The following is a 12,339-nucleotide window of genomic DNA, read 5'->3' as shown; positions in this document are numbered from 1 at the left end:
CTTGTATAGTTGATGGCCTTGGCTCAAAACTTCTCTAATGGAGATAGCTATATGGTGCTCCAATATTGAGGTAACATCAGGATGATCTGTATTATTTTGCAAAGTTTGTTTTTTTTTTTATAGATCTATAAGTTTTAAGAACCTTTCTTACCCACCACCAAAAAGAGGCCTCACATTATTTCACAAAGATGATTCATGTATCCTTTTCCTATTTTCTTAGATATTTTTTAAGAAACTAGAAGTTGTTACATTGATGATGTTAATGTGAACCTAGTGATTATACCAAACCGTTTTTCCAGCAAGTGGTGCTAAGCATTGGGCTGCAAAAGTGTTTGCTTCTTTAGAGAGATATTCATAGACTTGCATATTCAATCATGGGAGCAGCAGCAGACAGGCATTATTCAAAGTTGAGAAATGGATTTTGTTTCTTTTTTATGAAATGTTGTACAAGGATGTTTTAGATTCAATGACATTAATGATTTTTTTTTTTAATTGTAAATGTTGGTAGTATAGTTTATTATGGATTGAAATAATAAAACTCTTGGAAAATGTTTAAATTTTTTGTGAGTATATGTAGTTTTAGAAGGAACATGGGTAAAAAAGGAAAAATAAGAGGCAAAAAAAATTCAATATCTTTTAGTGGCGTTAGTCAACTGTCCCTATAAGATAAGAGATAAATCTTTAGAGGCAGTAGTAAAATGCATCTAATATTAACGAGCAAAAGCATTAGAGGTGGTAGTAAAATATCTATAATATTAACATAAATCGTCTAAAAAGATCCTTAGTCAATTTGGTATTAGAAGCGGTGAGAGAAACTTTTAGAGGCGTTTCACAAATGCCACTAAAAGCTTAGCAGTGTTTCAGAAATGCCACTACAATTCACCTCTAAAGGATTCAAAACAGAGGCATTTCTTAAAACACCTCTAAAGACCTCTATTCATTTGTGATATGATATATGGAGGCATTTATGTGGCATTAGTAGAAAACGCCCTTAAAAATATTAGAGGCGTTTGTATAAGCTTTTAAGGCATTTCATGAACGCCCCTGATGTTAGTCTTTGTTGTAGTCATGTTATTAGAATTTGTACATACTACTAACCTTGTCTTGTAATGGATCTATCCCATTAAAATGATGATGGTAGTATCCGTTGCAGTTCTACATCCCTGTGATGGATCTATTTTAGTAAAATAACGTTGGTACGATCCATTGCATTTCTACATCCCTATGATGGATCTATTCCTGTAAAATGATGTTGGTATGATCCATTGCATTTCATCATCCTTGTGATAGATCTATTTCAATAGTAAATGACGTTGGTACAATATCACCTCATAGGAAATAGGCAATTCACTCAAATATGGCTTGATCGTGGCACTCGACAGGTATCTTGATTAGATTTGGTAATCATATTCGTTATGATGTAGCATCGGAACGGCTTGCTATGACTAGCTCCATCCTTAGGGAGGGAGAGTGGCACCTGGGGTTGGTAGCTACCCCAGACCTTCTTGAAGTTTGTTATTTACTTAACGTAGCTAGGAGGCTTCATCTTTCGGATCTTGACAAAGTTATTTGGCAACCATCTTCCTTAGGCCTTGTGGGAGATTACTGACCATCATCATTCCTTCGGTTGATTGGGTGAAGGAAATTTGGTTTGATTGTAACGTTCCTCATCAATTATTAATCACTTAGAGATGTATTATGGATCCACTCTCTATAGAAGATCAACTCTAAAGTGGAACGTGATTGAAAGTAGAGATCGACCAACTTTTATTCCACTGTAGCTTCACATCGAGGGGAGACATTGTCAAGCTTTGCTCCCAATCCCATAGGCCAAGGCGAATGTTTAGGTAGAAGCCAAATGGGTGGAACAAAATTTGGTGTAGGGGACCCCATTGGGTGTTTAGGGAATTTTTTATTTTGTTCCAGTATGGAGCATATTTGGAGAGAGAGGAACTACAAATTATTCCAGAACAAGTGATATGCCAACACCAGCAATCACTAAAAAGATATTATATGGAATGTGATTAATAGATGACGTTCTATTACTCCCATGCATGGGCAAGGACGCTAGGCACAATAGGTTGCTTGCGAGAAGGTGGGGCACCAACATAATTTGGAAACTATTCTCCTTTTCTGTTTGTCCAACTATAATTGGCTTTCCTCTCTTCTGCAAGGTCTTCTAATCCCTTATATTGGTTGTTGTTGGCCTATTGGGGTTGTCCAAGAAGGGGACAAACGTTTTGTTTGGCTTCTTTTATTTCTAATGGTGTTATTGGTGCTATCCTCTTGAGTTTGTTCCAAAGGGCTTAGCATGTAGCATTGGTGACTAGTTAACCATGTATTTATTTCTTTTTCCACCTCTTTTGAAGAAAGGTGATTTATCTATTAAAAAGGGGAAAAAATTTGATGTAATTGATTTATAGATGATCATGTGCCATGTGAACCTCTAACATGGAAGGACCGAGTCCGGATCCTCTCCAACACGCCAATGAGTGTAGTGTGCATTGGACGGTTGAAGCTGTCACGCTCCTATCCCGATGTAAGATATTTAGTTACATAGGGGTATGACTGGGACAATCACACATCATCCCAACACCTACCAGGATCACAGATGCAGTGTCCCGAGCCAAAGTCCACTCTGTCATCACATTATGACGACAGAAAGGAACGTACCAAAAGGAATAATCGTTCCAATCACAGAGTTAGCGGAAACGAAATTAAATTCAAATATATGAAATTATAGAGCATCGGTTCTCTAATGATAACACATAGTATAATAACAGTGTTCGTAACCATTCAATCTCTCCTAATAAGTAAACATATAGTTTATACATAGTTATGGAATGAATACAAAAAGTAATTAAATAAACAATTTCCCTAAGGGCACAAATTCTTGGGTGTACATTTACATCCAAGCCACGGTCATCAACTCCACTTGATTCACATCCAACGGTGCTCGTCAAGAGGCTATCTGCATATAAACTAAAGAGTGGTTGTACAATGGGGTTAGCTACACTAGCTAGTGAGGGAGCAAAGGGGAATGCATACACATCACACAATCAATATCAAACAGAATGATGCATGCTAATGTTAGATTCATTTTTCACCTAGCACACAATTCTATCGGTCAAGTAAATGCTACTGTGATAACTCGAGAATCACTGAAGGTCACTTATCCTATCGCCCCAATGAGACCTCAATTATCATGAAGGGACCTGCACCGGTAGAAGCCATCATGACCACCCAGTGGCAAACCCCGATAGCCATCACTACCCCTGTCCTGGCCTCTCCCACCTCCACAAACCACAGGTGCTCAGACTATCCAACATATAAACCCCTGTTGGCAAGGGTCGTAGCATAAAGAAATAAGCATCCTAGCCGCAGATACACTATATGCAGGTCCTAACGTCCTGAGAGGTATTCCAGATGCATCAACGTCCCATTCCATCTAGTACCCGGGTACCAGCACTGCACGACACATACAAATAAGGATGACATATAGCAGTTTTCATAATTTAAATAAATTAAATAAATTGGGGTTCCGATATCGGTACACCCGGCACCGTAGCCCAATACATTGGTGAGCATACTATCACATTCTCAACAATTCACAATTGAATAAAATGCAATGGGCACCATGCTTATAATTATACCATACCATACTTAATATTGACAATTATATAATATTCAAACCCAACAAAGTCACCCAGAACCCACTCACCTAACATGTAGCCCAGCATGATTGGTATGAATCTCCCTGGGCATCGGGTGTCATCCGACCTGGTTCACATGAATCTCACCGGTGCACCAACCTAGACATACAAAAGAAATCATTAAAACAAGTATAGAAGGGTCCCATGCTAGGCCCCCAAGGTTAAAATCAAGTTTCAACTAAGACAGCACGAGCAAACTTACGGGCGGTCTCAGCAGAGGTGAATCCGCCCCTGACTCCATTCAGGCCAAAAGGTAAAAACAGAGCGAGCGGACCCACGAATGAAACTTCTTACTTAGATCCGGTGGTGCATCCATTTAACACCTGCGGCACAACTAAAAGGGAGCGGATCAACGAGCGGATGTGCTTCTTGAGTTTGCCCCTGCAACCATTCGATACCTGAGACAGACCTGAGAGCAACAAGCCCCGGGCGGAGTTAAACAGAATGAATCCGTGCCTTTGTCCGCTCAAGCCATTACGCAGGGTTTGTACTGGGTAGACTGAAGGGCAGTACCACGATAGATGGATCCGGTCGTTCGTCCGCCGGTAGTCTCTTTCGAGATTTCAAGGAGTCTCAGCTCCAGCTTGAAGCTTGGAGCTCCTTAGCATCTCAGGATCATGGAGGGGATGCTTAAGCCTTCCTAGGGTCACTAGAACCTAGGTTCACCTCATGGATCCAAGATCCTACAAGGTTTGGTCTCAATTGGGGTCAAAGGGTTGGGTTTCAAGTTCAAAACTAGGGATTCAATAGCCATGGCTGCAAATGCAGCACCAAGGGGTCCAAACCATACCTAGGTCAACTCTATTAGAGCTTCAACTAGGGACCGAGCTCCACCTTGAATCCCAAATGGAACCCTAGGTCAGTCCAAGCTCAAGGGGTCTATCAAAATAAAAAGGGAAATGAGGGGAGCTAGGTTTGGGAAGCTTACCTTGGTGAGATCCTCCAATGGAGGAGTGGAGTCCAAGGCCAGGTGAGCCTTCATGCTCTCGTCCCTTCCTTTCCATCTCTTCTCCTTCACCTTCTTCTTCCTTCTTGGTCCGGTCAGCAAGAGAAGGAGATGTGGGGCAACCAGCCATTTTGGCATAGCTCCCATCTTCTTCGCTTCCCCTCTCATTCCTCTTCCACTCTTACTTCTTCCCTCTTTCTTCCTCCTCCTTCTTCTTCTCTTGTCTCTTCTCCTCTACGGTTTTGGGGAGGGGGAGAGATAAGTGAATGTGAGGGATTCTTTTAGCTTTAAGGGGGTAGAAGTGTCCTTAGGGTGTGTTTGGTTAGGGGTCTTAGAATGTAGTTGGGTCCTTAGGCTTAAAATGGGTCTTTGGTTAGGCATTAGGCCATGTTTGGTCCAAGTCAAGGCCCTTGGGTCCATTTAGGTAGTTAGGGTCTGTTCGGCTTAGGTCCAAGCCTCACTTAGACGTATTGGCCCTTAGGTCTTGTTTAGTTTTGGCTAGGTTATTAAAACCCATTATCTCCCTAAGTTAGGCTTTGTGGGCCCCACTTGACCAATAAATGGTAGGGGTAGGGGTCCACAGGGTCCAATGGTTCAATTAGGGTGTCTGGGACACGGGGGTGTGGGTCCCATAGGAAAATAGTCTAAAAAGACTGATGACAGCACGAGCGGATCCTTGAGTGGATTCAACAAGAGTGAGTCCATTCGTGACTCTGGTACTGCTGTCATGGCCCAAACTTCAAGGAAAGTGGCGGGGCTTTGGCCCACACTTCCAAGTCTTCGAGGGGATTCTTTTTATGGTATATGCAGTTCTAGGTCATCAGTGTTGACCATGGCCATAAGGCATTACCATTTGGGTAAGGTCTGGATTGCCCCGGGGTATAAGGAAATATTTAGGGTGCGGGTGTAACATCCCCCCAACCGTATTAAAAATTTCATCCTCAAAATTTGAGGCAAACCCGGGTCTCAAGGGCGAAGGATTGTTGAACAACCATACCTTCAAATACCCACTACTTAGACTAACTCAAGGTCGGGTCAAGGTGAGGTAGTGTCTAGTTGACACAACAGGTCAGGTTCCACACTTCACTTCCTTACATGGTCACATTACCACAGGGGTGTGGTCCATAATACCCAGGCTCAATTTTAACTTTTAGAGCCGGTGGTCATAATATACCAGTAGGTCAAAGGATATCACTTGGTCTAAAATCTAGGGAACTTTCCTGCTCCAGGTGGCTTAGTCTAGTGTGTAGGGCACCGCTCTAATCTTCACAGCTCTGGTCATACTTGGGTTACAGGACCTAACCTGTCCAGTCTGCACTATAGGGTTTACACTCTGAATGCTTTCACTTCTGGTTGTCTCATTACCTCACCCAACTTTAGAATGACTTGGAATATTGATGGAATCTCCTATTGTTTACTCCCAATACGAAGGGAACGCATTTGGTGACCCATTACTCCATTCATATCTGTCATTGGAGAAGGCCTTGTTACATCCTTCAGTTTCAGCTTTCAAGTTCTTTAAACCAATCTCACAGTGACTCCACAGGGAAAAAGTCTTTTATGGTTCTCTTTCGAGAGCCAAACAATCTTCAATGGTTAGGTCTAAGTCAATTCATGCTAATTAATTTACCCAGTCATTATTTAGTTCATCAACTATTAACCCGTGATCAACATGACCAAAGGTAAGAGCTTAACTAAGTGATCACAGTAAGGCCAAGGTAAGGTTATACTTGTAGTACTAGAGAATCACTCTAGTCACACAAGTCTAAGGTCCTAAGGGACATATCTACCTGTATATATATATATATATCACATAAATTCATAAGCAAAATTCAAGAATTACATTCATATCCCTATGGACATATCTGCCATCTAGGTCAATTCACAAGAACAAAAGTTCTCGAGTATAGTTTGCTAAGTCTTTTCGGAAGGTCAACCCACGGTGTAGGACTTCCTCTATGAGTCTAAACATGGTTTGGAAAATCAAGTAAAGTACAAATAGAGTCGTCACTAACTCAAGGTGTCACGAATGGCCTCCAAATACACATGGCCTCTGTGGCTCATTTCTAATGAACCCGTTTCGAGCCAGCCCAATACTTTCCTTATCTAATATCTACCCACAGGGTTAGACTTCCTATCCATAAGGTTTGAGTCCACTAATTCACGGGATCTAAGGGTCTTCATCCCCAAGAGTAACTCTCCTCCCTTTAGGCATGAGGGGAGTCACAGCGCACACTGTTGCCTGTCATTCCTTATTGGCCGGTCTGGCCGATGTAGGCCCAAGAATATAGACATCATAGTTTGCCTCTAAGGCAAGCAATTAACCATGCATGGCCAAGCAAAATGGGTGTCCAACCTAGGGCATAGGCATTGAATCATCACACAAGGGGTTGGTCAAAAGATCTCAAAAGTCTAGGGTCTAAATTCTAAAAGAACAGCGAGCGGACTCACAAGCGGAATTGGTGTTGTGGGTCCGTTCGTGTTTCCATCGCAAGATAGGGAGAATGGACTAACGGGCGGATACAGAACATGAATCAGTTCGTTCATCCATTCTCAGAAGATCAAAAGTTTGAGAGAATATGAATCGATTGGATCTACGAGCAGACTCATGGGGGTGGATCCGTTCGTTGATCCGGCCAGTTATAAATCATAACTTTTCAAATTCTAGGCGGGGTGGATTGACGAGCGGAGTCACGATAACTGATTCCGTTTGTTCGTCCATTTGAAAAATTTTAACAAAAACAGAACCGAGAGTTTCAAAACTCACTTTGGCTCTTAGAGAAAACACAATTGCAGGGAGACGGAGAAAGGCTCTACAGATTTCTTGAGGAGTTCTCTTGCAACTTCAAGCCTCAAAGATCACTTCCTACTTGATTAAGGTAAAATTTCTCTTCTCCATTTTCCTTTCAAAAATTTTTTTTTTCTCATTGAGAGATTTTGCTTGTATCTCTTCATCTTCTCTTACATTTCTCCTTGGATTTGTGATAATTCATCCCAAGTATGATCATATCTTGACTTTACTTGCATTCTTATGGCCATATATACCATGTTCATGCCAAAATCGGTCTAGGCTAAGGCTTTTGGGTTGGAAATCATGCTCTAATGATCAATGGCACTATAGGGACGGCTTCTTACTTGTTCATTGAATTCTTTCAAGCATTTTGAAGATCGCTTAACTTGCTTAGTTAGTTATCTTGGCTAAGTTCCAACTCTTGATTGAATAAGCTCTCCCATTTTATTTTTTTTTCATGCTTGAGAAACCTTTCAAGTTCATGCCTAATCCATTACATGCCTCTAGACTTTTACCAAATTACCTCATTGATATGCTATCAAGTACATCCTTTACACATTTGTATATTAGTAGACAAAATCCTTGGAATCTATCTTCTCTTCTCAATAGTTCATCCCCTTAATGTACTCCCAATGAATTTCATATTCTTGGGATTACTTGTACAATCCTTGGTATTCATTCTCTTCCCTCAACAATGGTTCTTGTCTCAAGTTGGAATATTCCATTCCACAACTTGTTTTATTGACATATAATGGGGTGTAAGTTAATCAACATGTGCTCATTGCTTACTTCAGTCCCATCCTTCACATCTACATATAAGAGATTACACATGGGGTTTTATTTACATAATATTCTTGTCTCTCCTCCTTTCTCCAACTTGTCCCCAATGATTTTCCATGTCCCCATCATACATATTATCATTTTACATCACATTTATATGTATTCCTCCTTCGATTTCCCATCATGCATAGTCTTCCATTCAGACCATCTCCACATCAATTGGGCATTCTACTTTTCCAAACTCATTTATCAATATCATACATCATTATTTCACTTTGGCTTACCTTCTTGCTATTCTACTTGGTGTTGCCTCATATGTGCAGGTGACCTCATGGCTCCAAAAAGAAAAAGAGACACTGCCATCGTGCCTACCATTCCTATTACCCACTGGGTGTCTCAGTTGACCACTGAAGGGGCCAAGGGACATTCCCGGGGATGCCTCTTTAGTAGGAAGATCCTTGTGGAAAGGGATATAACCGTGGAGGAAATGTTGGGGTACCAGGTGGAGACTAGATTTGAGAGGTTGGAATGGTCCAACATGCTAGTCCTGCCAGAGTTTTACTACCCTGCTCTGATCAGAGAGTTCTACTGTCACACCCCAAACCACCCCCTGGGAGGATTTAGGCAAGTGACCAGATATCCTACGACATCCGCCAATCCCCAAGGATCTAGAAGCAATATTTACACGTCACAAACCACACAATGAGGGTAAAAAGATAGTAAAAGAATATCAGAGTGCAACAGAAGATTAGACTACCCACAGATGATTTATATCATCGATAATACAATCCTAAATACCTATGTTTTACCATATACTTATCCATTTATGTCCAATAAGTACATTGTCTTAGTAATTACACTTCTTGAAAGAAAGAAACTTAAATAATAACAAAATCATCGCTAAGCAACGAGATGAGGAAGATCTGCAATTCCATCAACAACTTCCTCGCCTATTGGCAAACCTGTATCTGCAAAATCAACTAAAAGAGAATATACAAGAGTGTGAGCTCCACCGAGCCCATGAATGAAATATAAACCATGCATGCACATGCAAGCACAATCAAATGAGTCCTACATGAGGTGCAGTTCATTTTATTTATTAGCCACCTAACATCACAACTAAGGCAGGTTAGTGCTACTACAATCCCCAATACATGTATCCCTAGTGCGAGCTTGATTACCCCTTCCCGCGATACACCCATTGAGTTGTCGGAGAGGACCAGTCAGCCCTAGCGCACTAGTCCTTGGTCAGCCCAACCAGCCCTCTGTGATTAACCTGTGGGGTAATCGTCGGTATTTAGCTCAATTCTTTTTCCTTTATTTTTGGATTTTATTATGGCATAAAGCTCGGCATATAGCTCTTGGCATTAATTGTGGCTCCCACAGGCATCCAACACCTTAACCCTTGTTGGCAAGGGTGCGTAGCACGGGTGATGAAACTCTAGCCCCATGTCTATATTGCATCGTATGAGTCAGGCGGTGTCAACTATATCCCATAATACGGGCTACCATAGGCCTCATTTCCAAGCCGGCTATGGCATCTAATCTAGCAATTCCACATACAAGCATTATCATCCATTTCCAATGTCCATAAAATATGATCCAGAATTTAAATAAGAATATAAAATAATTTAAAATAATTAAAGACAGTAAATATTGTTGTTTGTTGTTGTCATAACCCATCAGTCATGTTACACCTACACTCATGGTGTAATTTCACTCACCTTGGTTTGATCCTATTGGTTCAACATTTGTTCAGTTCCGGTCGATATCTGGCTGTGCACCTCGAGCACGAAAATAAATCCTAAAGTAATAATTCAGAAATATGTTATTTTAATTATTCAAAGCTGTTTTGGATAACCCAGTGTTAGTCTAGGCTCCTAGGTCTAACTCAGTGCTCAGTCTGAGATCACTTTGAATTCTCTGGGCCTTGCATTGGGCTTTAGGCCCATGTCCCGGTGCATCATCCAGAGAATGTAGCTTAGGGTCAATATGGTATTTTACCACTGTAGTACATGTTTCTAGGTCACAATAGTCTTACAACACAGTCCCTAGGTCAGTAGGGCTGCAGGACCAACACAGACAAGGTTTCCAAGCCCTATGGGGCCCACTTGGGTACCCAAGGTATACATAATTATGGACAGATGTGAGGAGGGGTATTTTGATCATTTTCCACCTCCTTATACTATTTATAGTCCATATGTGGAGGTCCCCCAAGTCAAATAAGCAAAACAGTGAAGTTTTCATTCATTGGGTGATGTCTGCATCGCCCAGTGCCATCACCCAAAGATTGCAAAACCGGAATCAGGCTGAGATTCCAAGGTTTTGAACCACGGGCAGTGCATGGATCCTCTCCTCATGCATGTTAGGTCATCTTGGACCCCCAGGGGTATTCTTTGCAGTGGTCCTTATGGATTTTCACCTGAGCCCACCACTTGGCTGTCAGAAGCTGCCCAGACAACCCAGTGAATAGTAACCCACGGTTTCTTCAGTTACAAAATACTGTTTTGACTACATGCAAAGCTGCTTTTAGGTATAAAATAGTAATCCAAAGCTGCTACCACCTAGGGTTAGGTTCCATGCAGCCAGGGCATGCAATCAAGACTCCAAAAAGTCAAATAACAGTGCATCTGGCAGTGCAGCCATGCACAGCCAGATTTCGGCTTCAAGACCAGCAAAACAAATCTGTATTTTTACTCAAATATCTCAGATCTTCCATGCTCCATGCTTGCATGGCAGATCTGGAGCAGTTCTAGGTAGTTCCCAGCTGTTCAGGGCTTTCCTTGGCCAGACCTGCCTCCATAAAGCATAGATTCAAAAGAGGAAACAGAGAACAACAGCAGTAGCATATTAGGGTAAGGATTATACCTGAGTTTTGGTCTGAGTATGCTGTTGGAACCGAGTTTGGGACCCTCCTTCCTTCCTCTTCTTCTCCTTCCCTTCTTCCTCCTTTCTCTCTCTTTTCCTTCTCTTTTCCTCTATTTTCCTCTCTCTTCCTCTCCTCCACGGTTTGAGTAGTGTAAGGGCTCTAAAATGAGGCTGAGGTCTCTATTTATAGACCAGCCCTCAACTAAGGTCTGTTTGGCAGCTTAGGCCCATTCCAAGAATGTGTTTTTAGATTGAATCTCAGTCATTCCGGGCTCTTTGGTGGGGTCCACAGTGATCCAAGAGTATGAGGTAGTCCCTCAGACTCCCTTCAACCTATGGGGGGTGTTCATGGCCAATAGGGGTGGTCCCCACACATTTTCACATTAAAATACTGCATTTTCCCACTCTGGGTGATGTCTTTGGGTGATGTGTGCATCGCCCAGTGCCATCGCCCAGAGATTTCATCTGCAGAATTATTTGGATTGAAATGAAATTTCAGTCCATTTAGAGACATAATTGGATCATAGTTCCTTCTAAGAAAATGAAGCCCTATGAATCTAGTTTCTAGAAAAACTAGAATCAAAAGAAATCATGATTGTATTATGGAGTTATGTTATTTTTATTATGCAAAGGTCAACCTGTAAAAACAGCAGGATCCAATTTGACAGCAACTTGAGCTAAACTTTTAACTAACTTAGAGACATAACTAGGTAATGGTGTCTTCTAAAAAAATTCATCCCTATGAGTCTAATTTCCAACAAAATTGGAACCAATACAAATGAAGTTCTGGTGATGGAGTTATATCATTTTAACTAAGAGAAGGTCAATCTGTAAATTAGCAGAATTTGTCATTTATGTTGGGATTTAAGATGTATGTATGGAATTGGGTTCTCATCATTAAATCAATCATTAAAATTGATGTTTGGATTTAAAAATGTCATATCTAAAATATTTAAAGTGATGAGGATCATCATTAGTTTGGCCTAGAACTAGGATTTAGTCCAAGGGTTCTAGAGTCAAGGGATGGTACCTTCCTCAGGCTGTACATTATGCAGTGGGCTGTACATCTACAAAAGTCTACAATCCATCTTTTGACAAGTATGTAGGAGGACATCCTCGGGGCTTCTCCATTAAATTCAATCACTGGAGTGACACTCCACAGTGTGCTTGGATGCCATGTTAGGGGTTCCTATCCTACATTCAAATCCCCAGCCAGTCAGGGGCGGGTTTGACATCTACTC

The sequence above is a fragment of the Telopea speciosissima genome, chromosome 2, assembly GCF_018873765.1.
Source record: "Telopea speciosissima isolate NSW1024214 ecotype Mountain lineage chromosome 2, Tspe_v1, whole genome shotgun sequence".
NCBI lineage: Eukaryota > Viridiplantae > Streptophyta > Magnoliopsida > Proteales > Proteaceae > Telopea > Telopea speciosissima.
Note: the sequence above shows the minus strand (reverse complement) of the source record.